Below are 17,732 nucleotides of genomic sequence, written 5' to 3' on the forward strand. Positions count from 1 at the left end.
TCTGTCTTTGAACAAAACTAAACTAGTCTCTAATGTAAACAAAAAAAAAAGGAACCTATTTTGTAAAAAAAAAAAAAAAAAAAGAGGTTATTTTATTCAGTGGGGTTTTTTGTTGTTAATTTTATACCTCAATTATAGAATTATATTTTGTTTGTGTTTTAAAAGTGGGGGTATTTGTAAGTATAGTAATGATAATAATGGAATAAAATTTAGAACACTTGTTGGGTTTTGCTTTCATGACAAATAGGCACTGACAAATCCACGCCACATTACCATCCTTGATTGCTCTGATGGAACTCATTTTCATCTCCTGTTCCTCTAATTACATGAAAATTGCATACTTTTTATGCATGACACATTTTCAGCAGCTTTAGAAAAAGGTTGTGAAGGGGAAAAAAAAATAATAAAAAAATCAGTTTCTTTCCTCTACTCATAAAAGATACATGTCATCTACTCAGTGATCAATCCATCTTTAAGTGTCAGTTTTCTGTGCTATTGCTGTAACCAGAAAAGGAACTATATTTAAAAATACATGTTTAGGTAGTTTTTTTCCCCCCTTATGTCTTCAGAATGGAGATTTACAGTGGTCTTGTCATTGGTCTGTTATTCTCATTCCAGGCCTACCTTCCTTAATTTCAAACCATGGATGAATAATACGCCAAACTAAGCAGAAAATACTAACTTAAGATATTCCCCATTATTTAGTTTTTGTTGAAGATTTATTTAATAGTTAGATGAGAGAAGTTAAACTTACCATCGTTGCTTCAGAGGCATTAAAAAGCAAATGCACAGTATTAATAAATTACAAGTACAAGCATAAATTAGATGCCACATATGTTGCTGTTCGTAATTTGTTTGCTTTTCATGGTGGAAAATGGAGTGGCAGAGGGGAAATAAAACTTTATTCTATTTGTCTGTATTTAACTGTAATGGGTTTGCAGCAGGGGGTTGCATGTTTACCTATTTAGGGTAACAAGTGATCTAGGTATTCTGACAACAGCACTAATGATCTCAGTGTGGAAAGATCTCCATGCAGGGGGCCAACAAGCTCCAGCCACTTGTGAGCACCTCTGGAGGTTTGCTGACAATTCTCATAGAACTTCAGAAGTGATCAATGCCTGAGCTTTGAAGATAAAACTGTTTCAGATTGTTGCTGTTTTATTTCTAAGCTACTCATTCCTCATGATAATTCTTCTAAGTCAGAAATATGTATCAGCAGGGAAAACTTATACAATTAAATTAAACAAGATGTTAAAGCCTGTTTCTGAGTTAGAAGTTAACTGGGATCTTGAATATCCAGAATATGCTCAGCTCAGTCATAGGTTAAAGCTGAGAATCCTGCTAATATAAATAGAATAAATAGATACTGGGCACTGGAAAGGAAGTACTGAAACACCTGTTTCTAACTTCACTTGATTCAGTTATTAAGTCCTCTGCAGAAGAAAATCTTTCCAGACACAGTGAAGTGAAGCTGCATAATCTGCCATGATGTCCACGCTGGCAGACAGTGAAAGTACACAGATACATCCTGGCACTGTGATACGTCTAGTGACTGCTCTGCAACAGTGCATAGAAAAGACTTTTGTGCTAGAGAACGCCTCACTGAGGTAACCCACTGTCCTTAGTCAAGTTTCACAGTCAATAAATTACAAGCCTTTTAAACTTTAGAAATGAAACCTAGTTCTGTGTATTTTTTTAAGAGTTAAATTGAAAAGGTGATCTTGATGAGAATTGCACAGAGAAGAGTTTCCTGCAACAATCACAGCACAATAACAAGTCAGAAAAAGAAGCTGGTAAGACATATTCAAGTGTCATGTCATGAGCTCAGTCCAGTCTATTCTACATGCAGTTTATTTCCAACACTAAACATTCACAAATAAATAAAACACTAATCTGTCCCTCTTAAATAACTACTAGCATTACTGCAAGACTTTTTTACCTTTTTTCTCAGATTTGTTTATTACACTTACTGGTCATCTTACTGGTCATATTACACTTACATCATCTATTAAATGAATGCCCAATCTAGTTCTTAAAAACCGGTAAAACCTTGGGTAATGTTATCAAAGATGATAAGGATTTGTTATTTATTGTGGTGCTGGGAATGAATATAAAAGGAGAGAAGTTATGTATATTGTGTATATGTGAAACTGGAGACTAAATTTTGCATACTCTTCAGATGAAGGACTGTCTCTAGCCAGGGATGAAATTTTCAGTGCACTTGATAGAATTATTGCACTCATTTTACCAGAGTTAAGATTTAATTCTGCTTTTTGTAGCTTGCATAATGTTAAGTTCACTGGGCCCTCTACACACTGTTAAAATACTGACAATTAATAATAATGAATTTATTTATTTTACTTTTCTAAATCTATGAGATGGAACCTTTAAATAATTAACATCCATTCTGTTTTTTTAGAAGAGTCTGTATCTTCTATGTGTTTTAAATAATGACAATAAGATACTTAATTAAAAAATACTGAAAGTGACAATGAAGTTTATTTAATTTTACAAAGCTTTACAAAGAAAAAAAAAACACTTCTTACTTTTATTTTCTTATTACTAAAGACCTAGGTATTGATACACAGACTTTCTAGGTTTATAATGACACTTGTTCAGATAGTGGTGGAAAATTGTCTTTGAAGAGTATTTTAATGAAGATATCCATATTGAAATTGTTCTGGAGTTTTCAGGTTTTTATACCAGAACATAAGGGTGAGGACTAGTCATTTACAAAAATGTTCAATGATCTCAGAGTTTCATGATATAAATGTATCTATGTTTGAAAATTCATCCCCTAAAAATGTCTGACAGAAGAGCTTCTCCTTATTTATCTCTGGAAAAAATAAATAAGTTCTTCAGTTACAACAAGGTGTGGTTTTGTGAATGAAGATTATGACAGTGAAATGTTTTCAATGAAATAGGAGCAACGTTTTCTGTTCCTGGAAGTAATGGTTTGTTTGACCTTTGGTGAGTTCCATTGTGGTTTTGTGCCTTAGTATCCCCACCTATAAAGATGGTATAAAAATTATTGGTGGGTAAAGACACAAATGATTATCACTGCAATGAGTAACAAATCCAGTTATTTCTGGAGAGGCATATAAAGCAGTTTTGTTCTTAAAATTTTTCAGGAAGTTAAATAATGTTTTGTAGTAAACGCCATATCCGCCTGCCCTGAGAATCTCTACCTTGCATGGTCACCTCCTCTCATCCAGAAACATCCTCTGGAGATACACTGGAAGATTTTTTTAGACAATGCAACATCTTCTGCATGTCTTCTTAAGTCAAAGGAATACATACTTTGCCCTCACCTCCCCCCTATTTCTGCAATGTTGATTTTTTAATTCAATTTTATGCAATAATTGATTAATTACTTATTTATCAGAAACCTATATTTTATATTTATAAAAAATTACTGACAGTTCCAGGGAAAAATAAAATTGTAAAATTATATACCTTCTGCTGAGGAAATTAAACAGAAGGGGAACTCAGAAGATATTATTGAAGCTGAAGATAGTTTTATTCTTCATTATCATTATAGTTATAACATTCAAGATTATAAACTAGTAAAAAAAAATAATCAATTTTTCTTCATTGTGTTTTATAGTAGTGTGGAGGATCTTGAAATAATCTTTTTAGAGATATAAAATGTAAATTTTAGGCTTGATTTTGAATCCAAGCATGCAAGGAAAACTTATCTTTAGAGCAGATCTCAGATTTGTTACAGGATCAGAGTACTTCTGAGACAGGCTCAGAATCCATTATTAGCAATGAGGGGTGAGTTACAGAAAGGCATATCCCAGAGAGTAGTCTATGTCTTTTTGTGATACAGCCCTGCTCAAATAAAATGATTTTTTATATACAGTTTGTATAGAGAATCAATGAAAAGCTTCCAAAGAAAAATAAGATGCCATCACAACACATTTTCTATTTCATGGTTTGCATCAGTCTTGGCTTTCATTGAGGGCAGCAGCAAACAAAGGCTTACCGAGCCCTGCAAGTCACTCTTTTAGAGAAATTAAAGACTGAGTACAAGCTTTCTATATCTCACAATAAGTAAGGTAGAAAGCAAGCCTAAATATAGGTCAGAGATCTGTTCTATTTATACTAAAATGCGGGCTCTCACAGTCAGGATTTATTACTACTAATACTATTGTAGTTGTTGTTGTTGTTACAGGTTTCCTCTGTTTTTCTGAAACTCTAATGTGATATCAAAGTAGAATACTTCTGTAACTGAAAAGTTTTACTTAGAGTCAGTCATCCAGCTATTTCAAACATCACAAGAGATAATGCCATCAGCATGTAATTGTTGATTATTTAGTTAAAAAAAAAATAAATAATAAAATCTTTATTTTGGTTAGGATTGCCTTTATTAGAAAAGCCTTTTATAAAAATGGAGATGCTATTACTTAGAAATGTAGCTCTGGGTACGATCTCTTTTTGGGAAAAAGCAGTGAAAAGAGTTAAATAGTCCAATAGTCAACAACTACCTACACGTCAATCAAGATAACAGCAGACTCTTAGTTATTCTCCAAAAGTTTTTACTGTTTTTACCTCACCTAAAGCACTTTGCTCTTACTCTAGTCCATACTGTGTCATCAAATAAAATGATTCATTATTTATTTGTCTTTGCTTATTGTAAGAACCAACCATAGTCTGTTTCAGGGTGTCTTTAGATTGAGATGGCTATATATTAAAGAGCTAACAGTATGAAAAGAAAGTATTGCTCAATTTGCAGGTATATGAAAGAATGAGAATTGATGTCTGAGCCTTAACTCAGCTCACAGGGCCTGAAGTGAAGTCACTTGTCTTGAAGGCCCATATGGCTGAAAGACTATTTAAGGTATTATTTATTTTTTGTTATATGTTTTATGCTTACAGCATTGGCAGTAAATAAACACGCTGAAGAAGAAAACACTACTTAACGAGGAGTAGATAAGATTGAATGTGACTGTTCCAGACCTGTACAAGAGGCACTGGTCCATTAAATGAATGTGTAGAGCTACTTCTTAATGTGTTAGCCAAGTAATCAATTTCTGAAAATACCAAATAATTTTAAAATAGCCCTATCTGACCTGAAACAGAACTGGCATCAGACCAAGCATTTCTCAGGTACCTACTTCTTCCTTTAATCAATCAGTTCTGACATTTTTGCTTTTCCCTTTTATTCCTTTCTCTCACTCTCTTTTCTTTAAACTTCCTTCTGTAGAATTAAGCAGCCATCCAATCTCCACAGAGAAAATTCTTAAGCTTCTTTTAGTATTCTATTAGCTTTGTAGCCCATTAACACATTTGAATTGTTAAAAAGGGTGAATCAATACAGCAGATGCAGCAAGGCTATGGAAAAGAAGACCTTGGAGATCTGCTCATGATGTTGGCATCCTTTGCTCTACAACCTTAAGCCAGCCACTTAACCTCTTGGTGCCTCAGTTTATTCAATTGTAAGCAAATATAACAGCATTTGCATACTGCACAAAGGTCTTGAGAAATATAATTTGTAATCCTTAGGCACATCGATTTATGCCTACTAAGATTTAATTCCCTTACAGGAGTCAAGTAAAAATCTGAAGTCTCTTTAGAAATTATTGCTCTTAATATTTATTATCCACTTCGAGATCTTTGAATAAAACAGGTTTTGTCAGGGCAAAATGTTGAATTCAGAGAAGAAAGACTGAGGAGGGCTTGTTCTTCTGTTATAAAGGGGACATAACTGAACTAAAAAACCCTTTTTTTAAAAATTATGTTTGTTTACAAGGAAGAATTCTTAGTCACTGGAAGTTCCTAAGACAAGATTTTACACAGCTAGACATATATATACATATGTACTCATCATAAATATCCTTTATTATCCTAAGTAATTAACAGCAATAAAAATTTGAAAGGATCTAAATACTCCTATATTCAGAGAGGAAGCTGGTCTCCAACATAAGTGCTCATAATGTAGGCAAAGGGCTAAGTGAAAAAATGTTCCATCAAATCAAAAACACTGTTTTTGAGGGATTCATGGGTCTCAGCAAATATAATAAGTACTGCTTTAATAGGATGCTCTAATCTATGCTTACATTGAAAATGCAGATGAGACCCTTTAGGTAAAACCTGACCTACTTTCAGGGCTGTGTGTTGGCAGACATTTCCTTGCACAGCTTTCATGGAGGTTTATGTATCTCTCTTGATCATCTTCATAATTTTGAATGAGATAGACCTCATGGAATCAAAGTATCCACTGACAATTATGTATACTTCTCTAATTTTTAAGTATTTGATTTCCAATGATTCAAATTCAAATAATTCTGGTTCAGTAGTCTTCTGAGAAAACAAGAGCAGCAAGTAACATGTTTTTGTTGCTTTTTTTTTTTTTTTTTTTTTTTTTATAATTCATTTATCTGGGACAACCAATAAGTCACTGCTGTTCAAACGTGATAAAAAAAAGTTAAAGCCAAAGGACTGTAAGGTTTTATTGTGAGAATGATTTGAAGGATGTCACTTGGAAGCAGATGACAACTAGGAAGCTGAGACCTAACAGAACTTTTCTTGAAAGTTATATCTATAAACTCTTGTTATTTCAAGTAATAACGCACAGACTCTCCAGTTACACAGCTTCATAGCTCTTGCTTTCTGTTGCATCTGGACAACTGTCATGAACCTCACTAACATCTGGCAGGGAAGCATAAGGATATGAGAAGGACAGGTCAAGAAATGTATGGATGCTGTAGCCAGAACTATCTGAATCCTTATGAAGAGACAAAGCTGAACCTAAACTTGAGAACAGTGGATGAAGACTTTGAGGTTGTTTAACTGAAAAAGGTGAATGTGGACTTGGAGATCAGTTTACTGAGGAACTGTGACTCCTATAGATAATCAGTGGCTTATGGTGCCAATTGCTCCTCTCTTAGGTCAGATTAGCTATCTTTGACATAAGTGAAATTTATTGAGTGAAGAAACACTTTCTTATTTTTATATTCTTCCTTTTATATTCTTTCAGTTTTTGTCTAAAGCTGCCTAATACTTCCATTTTGAAGGGGGCTGAGATATTTTACTCTGCTATATCTATTATTTTTCACTTCGTTGGTTGCTAAGCAGTCCCTTGTTGCTAAGTAGGGTATGAACACTTAATTTACTACATTCTTTTTTCTCGTACCAGATTTTAGAAATTGCAGATCCTGTTTAATCAATGTGTAAATGCATGCTTTTGATGTATTTTTCCTAAGAGCAATATTTTGATCATTCTTAATGATACTTAATGAAGTCACCGCATGATTTCTGATTGTACCTAATTGAAGCTTGTGACTTGCATTTCAATGTTATCATCTTACAGTTTTATGTCTATCAGATGAAACTTTACAACGACTCAAATAAATTAGGAAATATTCTGAACTGATGCACTTCTTGGAATAAAGTTGCTTGGAAAAATATATATAATTGTCCAAATTAATTATAGGGTAAAAGCTATCTCTTATATTATAAATCCAAGATAGAAGAGGCACAAGAAATTGAGATGACAAGAAAGCTGGGATATTATAGGGTAGTGTTGGATTACATAAAGTGAAATGAAACAGTCAAACTTAAGAATGTATACCCATATATAGATATAAGAACAGTATAAATACTGTCAATACTTATAAATACTTATACATTTGATGACTCTCCTTTTTAATGATGACAATAGGTTGGCATTATACAGACATAAACATGGAGACAAATTCTGCATAATTCCCCTTTAAAGTAAAATACAGATCCTCTAAACACTTACTTTTAAAAAGGAATCACAGAATCACAGAACCTTAGCACATGAAAGGGACCTCGAAAGATCAGCTAGTACAACCCCCCTGCCAGAGCAGGATCAACCAGAGCACATCACACAGGAATGTGTCCAGGTGGGTTTTGAATGTCTCCAGCAAAGGAGACCCCACAACCTCTCTGGGCAGCCTGTTCCAGTGCTCTGTCACTCCCACAGTAAAGAAATTCTTTCTAATGTTTACACAGAACTTCTTATGTTCCAGTTTGCACCCATTGCCCCTTCTCCTATCAATGGACATCACTGAAAAAAAGCCTTGCTCTGTCCTTCTGATGCTCGACCTTAACATATTTGTAAACATTAATGAGGTTGCCCCTCAGTCTCCTCTTCTCCAAGCTAAAGAGACCCAGCTCTCTCAGCCTTTCCTCATAAGGGAGATGTTCCACTCTCTTAATCATCTTTCTGGCTCTGTGCTGGACTCTTTCAAGTAGTTCCGTGTCCTTCATGAGCTTAGGAGTCCAGAACTGGACACAATACTCCAGATGTGGCCTCACCAATGCAGAATAGAGGGGGAGGAGAACCTCCCTTGACCAACTAACCACACCCTTTCTAATGCACCCCAGGATGCCATTGGCCTTCTTTGCCACAAAGGCACATTGCTGGCTCATGGTCATCCTTTTGTCCACCAGGACCCCCAGCTCCTGTTCTCCTACACTACTCTCCAGCAGGCCAGCCCCCAACATGTACGTGGGGTTGTTCTTCCTCAGATGCAAGACTCTACACTTGCCCTTGTTGAACTTCATCAGGTTTCTCCCCGCCCAACTCTCCAGCCTGTCCAGGTCTCACTGAATGGCAGCACAGCCTTCTGGTGTGTCAGCCACTCCTCCCTGTTTAGTGTCATCAGCAAACTTGCTGAGGCCACACTCTGTTCCCTGATCCAGGTCATTGATGAAAATATTGACTAGTACCGGTCCCAGTACCGACTCCTGCAGGGCTAATAATAATCTCAGTAAAGTCACCAGGTCTACATATTGGAAAAGATTTTTGGGATCTTCCTCATCTGGTGAGCTGGGTGTTAAGATTATTTGTTTAAGTAAGAAAATTAAAGTCATACAAACTCCCCTTCCAAAAACTTATAAAAATGTAAACTGTTCTTTACGGGCAGAGCAAGGTCCTGGAAATACCTTCGCACAGACAAAGAGAAGAAAGGCCAAATAGAACGACCATGGTTAATGCTACAATGTTGTTTGCCATGTTCCAGTTGCACAGCTAATTGTCACTTTTAAGAAGTTCAGATGGTACAGGGTGTTGCTTTCAACTCTTCTAATTTATACCTGTATCAGAAAGAGCCCATCTGCACTTTCTTGTCTACAAGTAAGTCACAGTGTTGACTTCAAGAGGAAAGAAACATACATTGCTTACATATGTATTACATCAATGATCAAAAGGTCAGTGTTAGAACTTTTTTCTCCTTATCTCCATATCACAACTATATCTACACCTATTGGTTCATGTCCTGTTATTTGCCTGTTGCATTTTTTTTTTTTCCTTTTCTCTGAGAACAGACAGCTATTTTATTAACAACGGAGTTCACCTGAATTAAACAAAAAGTTAAAAGAGTGAATTCTCACTATGAGAAGAGTAAAAAAAAAACCCAAATCAAACCAAACCAACCAAAAAGAAAAAAAAAAATAATTATAAGTGATCATATGTCCAGATCCTTTTTCATGTTTTTTAAGAGATGGTCTTTGGCAATAGAGTTTACAGATTACCTGGGACAGCTTGAAGAATAAACAAATGTCTTGAACAAAGAAAAGAATTTTAAGGCTTTTTAATAAAGGTTCTGTCTGTTGTACAAGAGAAAGTGTTAAAAGGAAAAGGCAGTTAAATATACGTATGCTCTTAATCTTGTGAGTGACTTCTGACTCACAATATGAAGTCAATGGACTTTTAAAGTAACTTATGATCTAGCCCTGTGGCAAATCTCAGCATTGAAAAAGACCTCATTTTAAGTGCTCTGTTGGCAAAAATTAGTCAGAGCTCTTAGTTGGCTTAGTTGGTTGATGCAAGGCATGAAGAAAGTTGACATAACAATGCAATATTCAATAGCCACCAAGAGTCAAGAGGAGCTGTTGCCTGCTAGCTTCACAGTCAGAGTATGCTTGTGGATCTGTATAATAAAGCAGAAACTGGGAGCTTGTCACAAGAAGTTTCTAAATCTTTCTCCTTATTACATTTCTAAATAATTTTAGTTATTATTAGGACACGGAATAACATCAATGGAAGAGACAAGAAATACCTACTTCGGGCAAATTGCCATCTTAAAGATATAAAGTGGAATGAATCTCCTTGTCCCTTCAGGCACGTTTGTTGCCATTGGCACAATGGCATATAACCATCACTGTAAACTTAAAGTAATAATTTTAAAAGCAGTCACTTGGAAGTGACTCTCCTGAAAGGAGAAGTGGTTCTCCTGAAAGGTTTCTAGATCCCCCCCAGATCAGAGTCCATTAGTGGACTACATATAATTTACTCATGGTCATTCATACTGACTTATTCTGTTTTAAAATTACCTTGAGCTCAGGTAGCTGCTTTCCTCTCTCCCTCTCTATTCTTTGCTTGTTTCAACAAAACAAATTCCTTCAGGTTTTGTTTTGGTTTTTTTGTTTTTTTTTTAAAGATGGATGTTCCTTTTTATTCTGACAATTCTAGTAATATGGCAATCTTCCTCAAAGTATGGGATCTAATTGCTTTTAAACAAATCATACGTACTCGGAACAGTAACATTTGGACATGACAGAAGTTCAGTTTAAACAGGGAGGAGGACATAAACAAGGTCTTAGTTCTATTTGTCCTTATACAATGGAATACTACATAAATTATTTGAGTTATTTTCAACTCACAGTGTGCTTGAGAATATGGCTGGTTGTTGGCATTGCCCCTATGCCTATTGCCCTAATGTCTATGAGACCAAAACATTTCATTCAGCCTACTTTATATTACTGTAAAAATGAGGGGGAGAAAAAAGGAAAAAAAAAAAAAAAAAAAAAAAAGACTAAGTTCCTGCTAGTACTATAATTCCAAACATTTTCAGCTAACTGCCTAATCAGCTTGCTCCCTGTTTCAGATTGTCAAACACCTAAGTAAGCTATTACTCTTCTTTGCAACACTAATGTTTCTTTCCAGATATACAGCATCAGCAAAAGCCTTGGATGATGTGAATCATTTCTAAGACATGCATGGGCAGAATGTAAATAGAAGACTGAAGTGGTTTTATGCTGTCCATCATAAAACGAAATTATGTAAACCAAACAAACCAAACCAATAAACAGAAGGAACTATAAATATATGATGCAGACCAGTGTCCTTTCCACTCTGTGGATCCATCAACCAAAGTTTGGCAGGCTTTCTGATGGGAAAGAGGAATTAAGTAAGAGGGAAGAAAGTCTCTTTCCTGCCTGATCCTGAAGTGGTTTGCTTTGGTTTGGTCTGGTTTGGTTTGGTTTTGGTTTATTTTTTAATATATTTTTTGGATTTTTTTTTTGTATTCCTGCACTAAAGAAGAAGGGAGGGGCAGGAAATGGGGAACTTTCTCTCTTGCCTATTTTATAATGTAAAAAAAATGTTGTTTTGTTTTGTTTCAATTGTTTTGTTTTTAAAAACTGAAAGATCTACAAGAAGCTAATCCTTTCTGTATGTGAAGAAGAGAGAGGAAAGGATGTTGAAATCTTTCACCCTATACCCTGCACAAGTCCTGGATATGTGGTACTAGGCACTAGGCAAATGTTTCAATCTTCCTGTTCATTAACTTATAAACCTCTTTTAAAGATAGGAGTACAGAGGGTGCCAAATATAAGCTGGGCTCATAATGAAGACAAATGCCCACTTGGAGCTGAGTTCAGGCTGTGGAATTCATTTTACTCTGGAACTTTTATTGCTGTGTAATTAGAGTGACATTTGGTCAGTCTTGTTAGATCTGGACTCTGACCAGGGACTTAGACATGGAGGTCCAATAAATTCTCTCCTTTAAAGCTGGTAACTATTGTTTTAATTGTTGTGCTACTTTTACTGTCACTGGGCCATGAATTAGTATCCTTGTTGCATGATTTTGACTCTATTATTCCTTAGAATGAGTTTTAATTTGATTTTTTTTTTTTTCTGTATTTTCTGTGTTTTCACAGATCAACTGTATTTTCTGAAACTCATGAGAACTTGTGCGTTGTCTAAATTCAGACAGTGCTGGAGTAGAAAACTCCAAAAAGAAACCCTCAGGGCTTTTAGGAAATGAGTATAATAATTCAACATGTTACACAATTCTCTTATGACTGCAATATGGCAAGTAACAGACTAGTTCACACCCTACTGATTTGAAGTAAAATTGCTTAATACTGATAACTCTTAGTCTGAGATCTCTGAGTCTTGGATTAATGTATCCTGCTTGTCTTGTGTTTGTCATATATTGCGATATATGACATGGGAAAGACAAAAGAAGCTACTTCAAATAAGGATTTACCTAATCAGATAGAAGTTATAAACAATTTTATCTGAGCGACTCCCTTTCAAAACATCACTGTATTGTCAATGGAGAGAACAGCCACAGCTCAGACAAAATTTCTAAAATAGGCCTCTAAAACAGATGATATGTGAGAATTCAGAACAGTACATTCCAAAGGTGTTTACATCAAGGAGATTAGTTGCAGATTTCTCACTGTAGATATATAAAATAGGTAATTTTCCAATATACTTTTTCTTCTTCCATGTAGGAAAGGAAAAATAGAGGAACTACTGTAATGTCTTCTACAGAAATAAACACTTATTTCTGAACTTATTTGATATATGTAATGTAGGGGTGTAATAAAAAATCATTGAAAAAATCAGAGGGAGACTTAGGTGGCTGAACAAACTGGGTTGGACTAGTTAATATGTTGCCTTGCTGTATCTACAGTTATCTTACAGCAAACATAAAAAACTACTTTGGTTATGCAAAGAGGTAGTCTAATATCTGATTCAAATAAAGACCCTTATACCTTGGGGGAGGAAGAAGGATCAATTTTTAATCACAGATTTGATATAAGACTTAGTTCTAAGATAAATAAGCAAATAAAATTTCTGTTACTATATGACAGTTTGAAGATAATTTTAGGTAAAATATCCACATTTAAAAAATCCACACAAAATACCTCAAATCAAAAATATTCACTGAAGCACAACATATTGCTTAGTAAGCACTCAGGTAATCTATTCTCTATGAAGCCCTGAAAGCCGTATTAACTGTAAAGTCCTTTGCTCTGTCTCTGCTTGTTAAAGCCTATGTAAATATGTAGTTCACAATGAATCTGACATTTCCTAAAAGCTAACTACACGTATACTCAAAGTAATCTTAATAGTCTTATTATATCCTATTATTATCATGAATAAAGTGACACTTGATATTGTTCATAAGGCTGATATAAGGAGAATGGATAGAAGTCTGGAGAGGGAAAAATTCCTAGTTAATAAAAAAGACTTCAGTATTTTAATATATTGTTTATTTGTTACATATTCCCTTGAATTCCCATGAAGACAATATTATATGAATAATTATCTAAATTTACTTATTTCTTTCAGTATGAGGAAAATCTAGACAGCTGTCATTAAGATAGATAATGTATATAACTGGTCAGATAAATTTCACTCCTTAATAATAATCAGATCTAGTTAAGTACCTAAAATGTGTTAAAATTTCACTACTCAAAATAGTAATCAGTAGGAATATGGATATGTTTTTAAAACACATATATAATTCATAGCAAAGTGGAGTTGTTCTGGACACTTTCCAGAATAACTAAAATAGTAGTAGGTGTAAATATGTATTTTTATAGCTCTCTTATTTCTTGTATTTTAAAGAAATAAATTTATTTTTAATAAAATAATAAAGAAAATTGTTTCCATTACAAGAGCAGAGGAATGAGTTCAATAACTTAACCTTTCCCTTCTCCCCACACAATCCAAAACTTATAAAAATGACTAGGCAGTGCAGTTAAAGACATTGCAGACTACTCAGAATATAAATAATCACATCTAGTATAAATAAACAAGCAGGTACATTGTTTAACGATTAATGCCCAACTCATGAATAAAAACACACAGTGGAGTCAGAAATATTTCATTTTGTATTATACAACATCATTAGGAACTATTTGATAAAATACAAATGTGGTAGGGACTCCTTAAAATGCATTATTTTCTCGTATGATCAATTCTCTCATCGACCCGTTTTATTCTTACACAAGGAGTTTGAAAATTATGGAGACTGATGACATGCAATACTATATTGTCTTTTGTATTGCTGAATAAGTGTAACTGAATGGTGAAATTTCTTTTCCTTTTCACTGCTTTCATGTGGAAGATCCACATTACAAATTCATATTTTGCGCACTGGGAATTTGTTGTTTCAAGATATAATTTCTGTACACAGCCCATGCTGAACAGTCAAAACTTTCTAAAGGAAAGGTAGTGATAGGCTGAAAGACTCTAGTCTAAGTTGTTTTCAACCATTGTAGACTGGTACCTTTACACTCCCTCCTTTATCTCTTCTTCTGTTTACATTAAGAGAGAGATTCAGTGCTTATAAGAAACATATTTAATTTCTGTTCCCAGTCAAAGAATTGGAAATTCTCATTCTGCTTATTTAATTCATTTCTGTTAGATCCTGGAAGGGTACAAACACACAGGTAACAGAGACCAATTCAGAAAGTTAACTTTCTAGCAATGTACTATGCTGACATTAGTTTATTACACAGGTTTCTTTATCTTGGACACCAACAAACTCTGGAGAAGTGCACATGACTTAATGTGTCTGATGGCTCATGGTATTCCTCAAACATTTGCCTTAAACCTTGTATTAATTATTTTATAAATGAGATTTGTAAGAAAAAAATATTACATGCTAGGTATATTCACTAGAGGCACAGCATGGGAAGGAACTACAAATGCAAGTGGAAGTTGGAATGCTGTGAAGAATATATTGTCTGTCCTTGAAAACCTGATCAGTTAAAATTGGGTAAAATACAACTGTAAAATAACATTGCAATATAAATGAAAAGATCCTCTATAAGAAAGACTATGGAAGTGCCAGAAGACAAAGACTTGGTCTACATCTGTAGCACAGTAACAGAGGTCATGCTTTACAAGGGTCAATGAGACAAGAAAGTCTTTCATACCAGACACACTGAATGAGAAAGTGACTCCTTTCTGTATAGAATGGCTAACCTATAGTAATGGTGTAAAAGTCACTCATATGGGAAATCATAATGTGTTTCTGAAATCTTTAGAGCAATAGAAGAGATTTCCAAACTCAATAGCATTAAGGTGGAACTCAGTAAATTGCAAGAGATAAAAAAATGTCATTGTGGGAATAACAAGCAATAGCAAGGTAACCCAAGTGAAGACATCTTAACTCAGACATTCTTCTTTCTGTGTTTCCATTCCCCTTCACCAAAGTGAAGAAACAAAATTTCAATCCTTAGCAGAACAATTGTAAATGCATTCATTATGTGTAATTTTCAAATTTAGTTTTACATTAACTGAGATGAAAGTAACTTTTTTCTTTTTTTTTTTTTTTTAATCTTTTCTCACAAATGCTTGTCAACAACAAAAACATCTCATTAGGCACTATTCTGTGCATTATGTAGCATTTAAATGAATGTTTAAACATCCTTAGCTCTTGTGAAATCCTGACTTAGAAAGGGAAAATCATCTTGACCTCTTCTAGACCCACAATCAAGATTTCAGATTTGGAATAGTCATCCTCATCCCAACCACAGATACATTTATTTAAGCCAATTGAATAAATTAACAGAGATAGCAGAATACAAGCAAAAAAGAAAATAAAGCAAAATTACTAAACAACTAGATGAAAAGCAGATATTTTCCCAAACTCTTTTTTACTCTTCAGTATGCAGTTTCAACCCTTTTTGTTTCCATTTTATTTGTTTCAATTCATGAAAGTTTTTATTACATAGACATTTAAAGAAATTAATGTTTAATATTGTTTATGCAATTACTCATGGGTATGATCTAAATTATATTGAAATAAAAAGTTAATATTTTCCTTATTTTAACTTGGATTAACCTTGACATTCCCATGTGTGCAGATAATTTATTATTTGTTACTATTTTTTTGTTGTGTTCATTATTTGTCATTCTTTGTATAATATTGAATTCAAAACAGACAGTATAACCATTCCATGTTACTTGACTAATCTGTTGCACACACCATGACTAATCAAATGAAAACAGTATGTGATTGTAATTTTCAGCCTTTGGGTTCCTCCTGAAGATAATGCTATTATCAAACAGAAAAATAAGGTTTTCTAAGAAATATGGTTTTTCTTCCCTAATGTTTTCTTACAGTCTTTTAGTTTAGCATTTAATAGTAAGAATTTGGCAAAATTTGTACCTGGGATATTTGTTGCTACTACAATACATTAATTTTGATGAAAATTATAAAATTATTTCAGATATTTGTTTATTACACAGAAAAGGAAGAAAACTACATTTTCCCTTTTGCCTTACTGTTTTAGTAAAAATGTTTTCATTTGGATATTACAGAGGTAGGAAAAGATTTCTTTTGAAGAGAAAACTGAAAGATCTATTTTGAATGCTCAGGAAACATAACAGAGATTGATGCAGCTGTAATTTCTTAACAGAGTCTTACCTGACTGTAATGAGTCTTACATTAGAAACATCTTGAACACTAAGAGATAGACAACCTCCTATTCCTAAAAACATGCATTCATATTTGAAACAATAGTGGCAAGACAGGGAAGAGGATAACAACTGTCATAACCAATGTCACAATTTAACTATGTGCAGAAAAATTAGCATGACTGTTATTTAGATCAACAAAGTCTCTAACAAGTATGAGATTAATCAATATTTATGACCTCTCCATACAGTCACTTAAATCATAATTAGCCCATGAAAAACTAACAACAGGAATTTTGTGTGTGTCTATGCCCATGTATACCTGTGTTAAACGTAAGAAAAATGGCAAAAGATATTATTTTAAAAAATGAATAAATATTTTTACCTATTTAATCTATCTATTCAATTTATTATTGAATCAGTATTTGTAAGTGACTTTTATGTAGAAATTGTGCCCAGATTTATTACTATTATTTTTTTAAATAAATAAATATCTTTTCAAGCCTCTTAAATGATCTCCATACTTTTACTTTGCTAATGGGCCAAAATCTCAGTTTCCTACTGAGAGAGAAAAATAGCTTTTCTTTATTCTATATTTTTTTGAAGGAAAAATAGAAGTTGTAAATGTTGTCTGAGGACTATGGATTCCTTTACAGTCTTCTTTATGATCTTAGGACCTTAGCCAAGACCCATTTGTTGTTTGCTTCTTTGTTTGTCTTTTGCTTTGTTGTTTGTTTGGGTTTTTTATTCCTCAATAATAATTATTTTTCTACATTCTCTATTTTAGTGGATGCATATTTTTTTCAGTGGTAATGGTGGAATATATATCTTCTTTTATGCTGATATACACAAAATGGCACTTACAGCAGACAGCATCTGGTGGCAGATCTTTAACCTACACTTTCAAGTCTGAAGATTACCCTAGAAGAATATAAAAATGGAAAGTTCACAGACCTAATTACACCACTATGACATGCATCACATTTTTCAGAAGCTTTATAAATACTTTGATTTAGCTCAACAATTCCATGAAATGCCAAAGGTAGAATTGTTGTGTTCTCATGTCATCCACTGACTTCAGGGAAGATTTGCAGAAAAAAGATCTGGAGTGAATATTTCAGGATCGAGGATACTTCACATACATGCCCTCTAGTAACTATCCAATGTTCCCTGAACAATTCAGTAGGATCAGATTCATTATACTATAGCAGTCATAACAAATATTTCATCGTTTTTCAAATTATCAAAGATTTTTTCAGTGCTCTAACTTTTTTATTTGTTTGCAACATGTACAGCTAGTAAATATGCA

The sequence above is a fragment of the Chaetura pelagica genome, unplaced genomic scaffold (genome assembly GCF_000747805.2).
Source record: "Chaetura pelagica isolate M959 unplaced genomic scaffold, ChaPel_1.0 scaffold121, whole genome shotgun sequence".
Classification (NCBI taxonomy): domain Eukaryota; kingdom Metazoa; phylum Chordata; class Aves; order Apodiformes; family Apodidae; genus Chaetura; species Chaetura pelagica.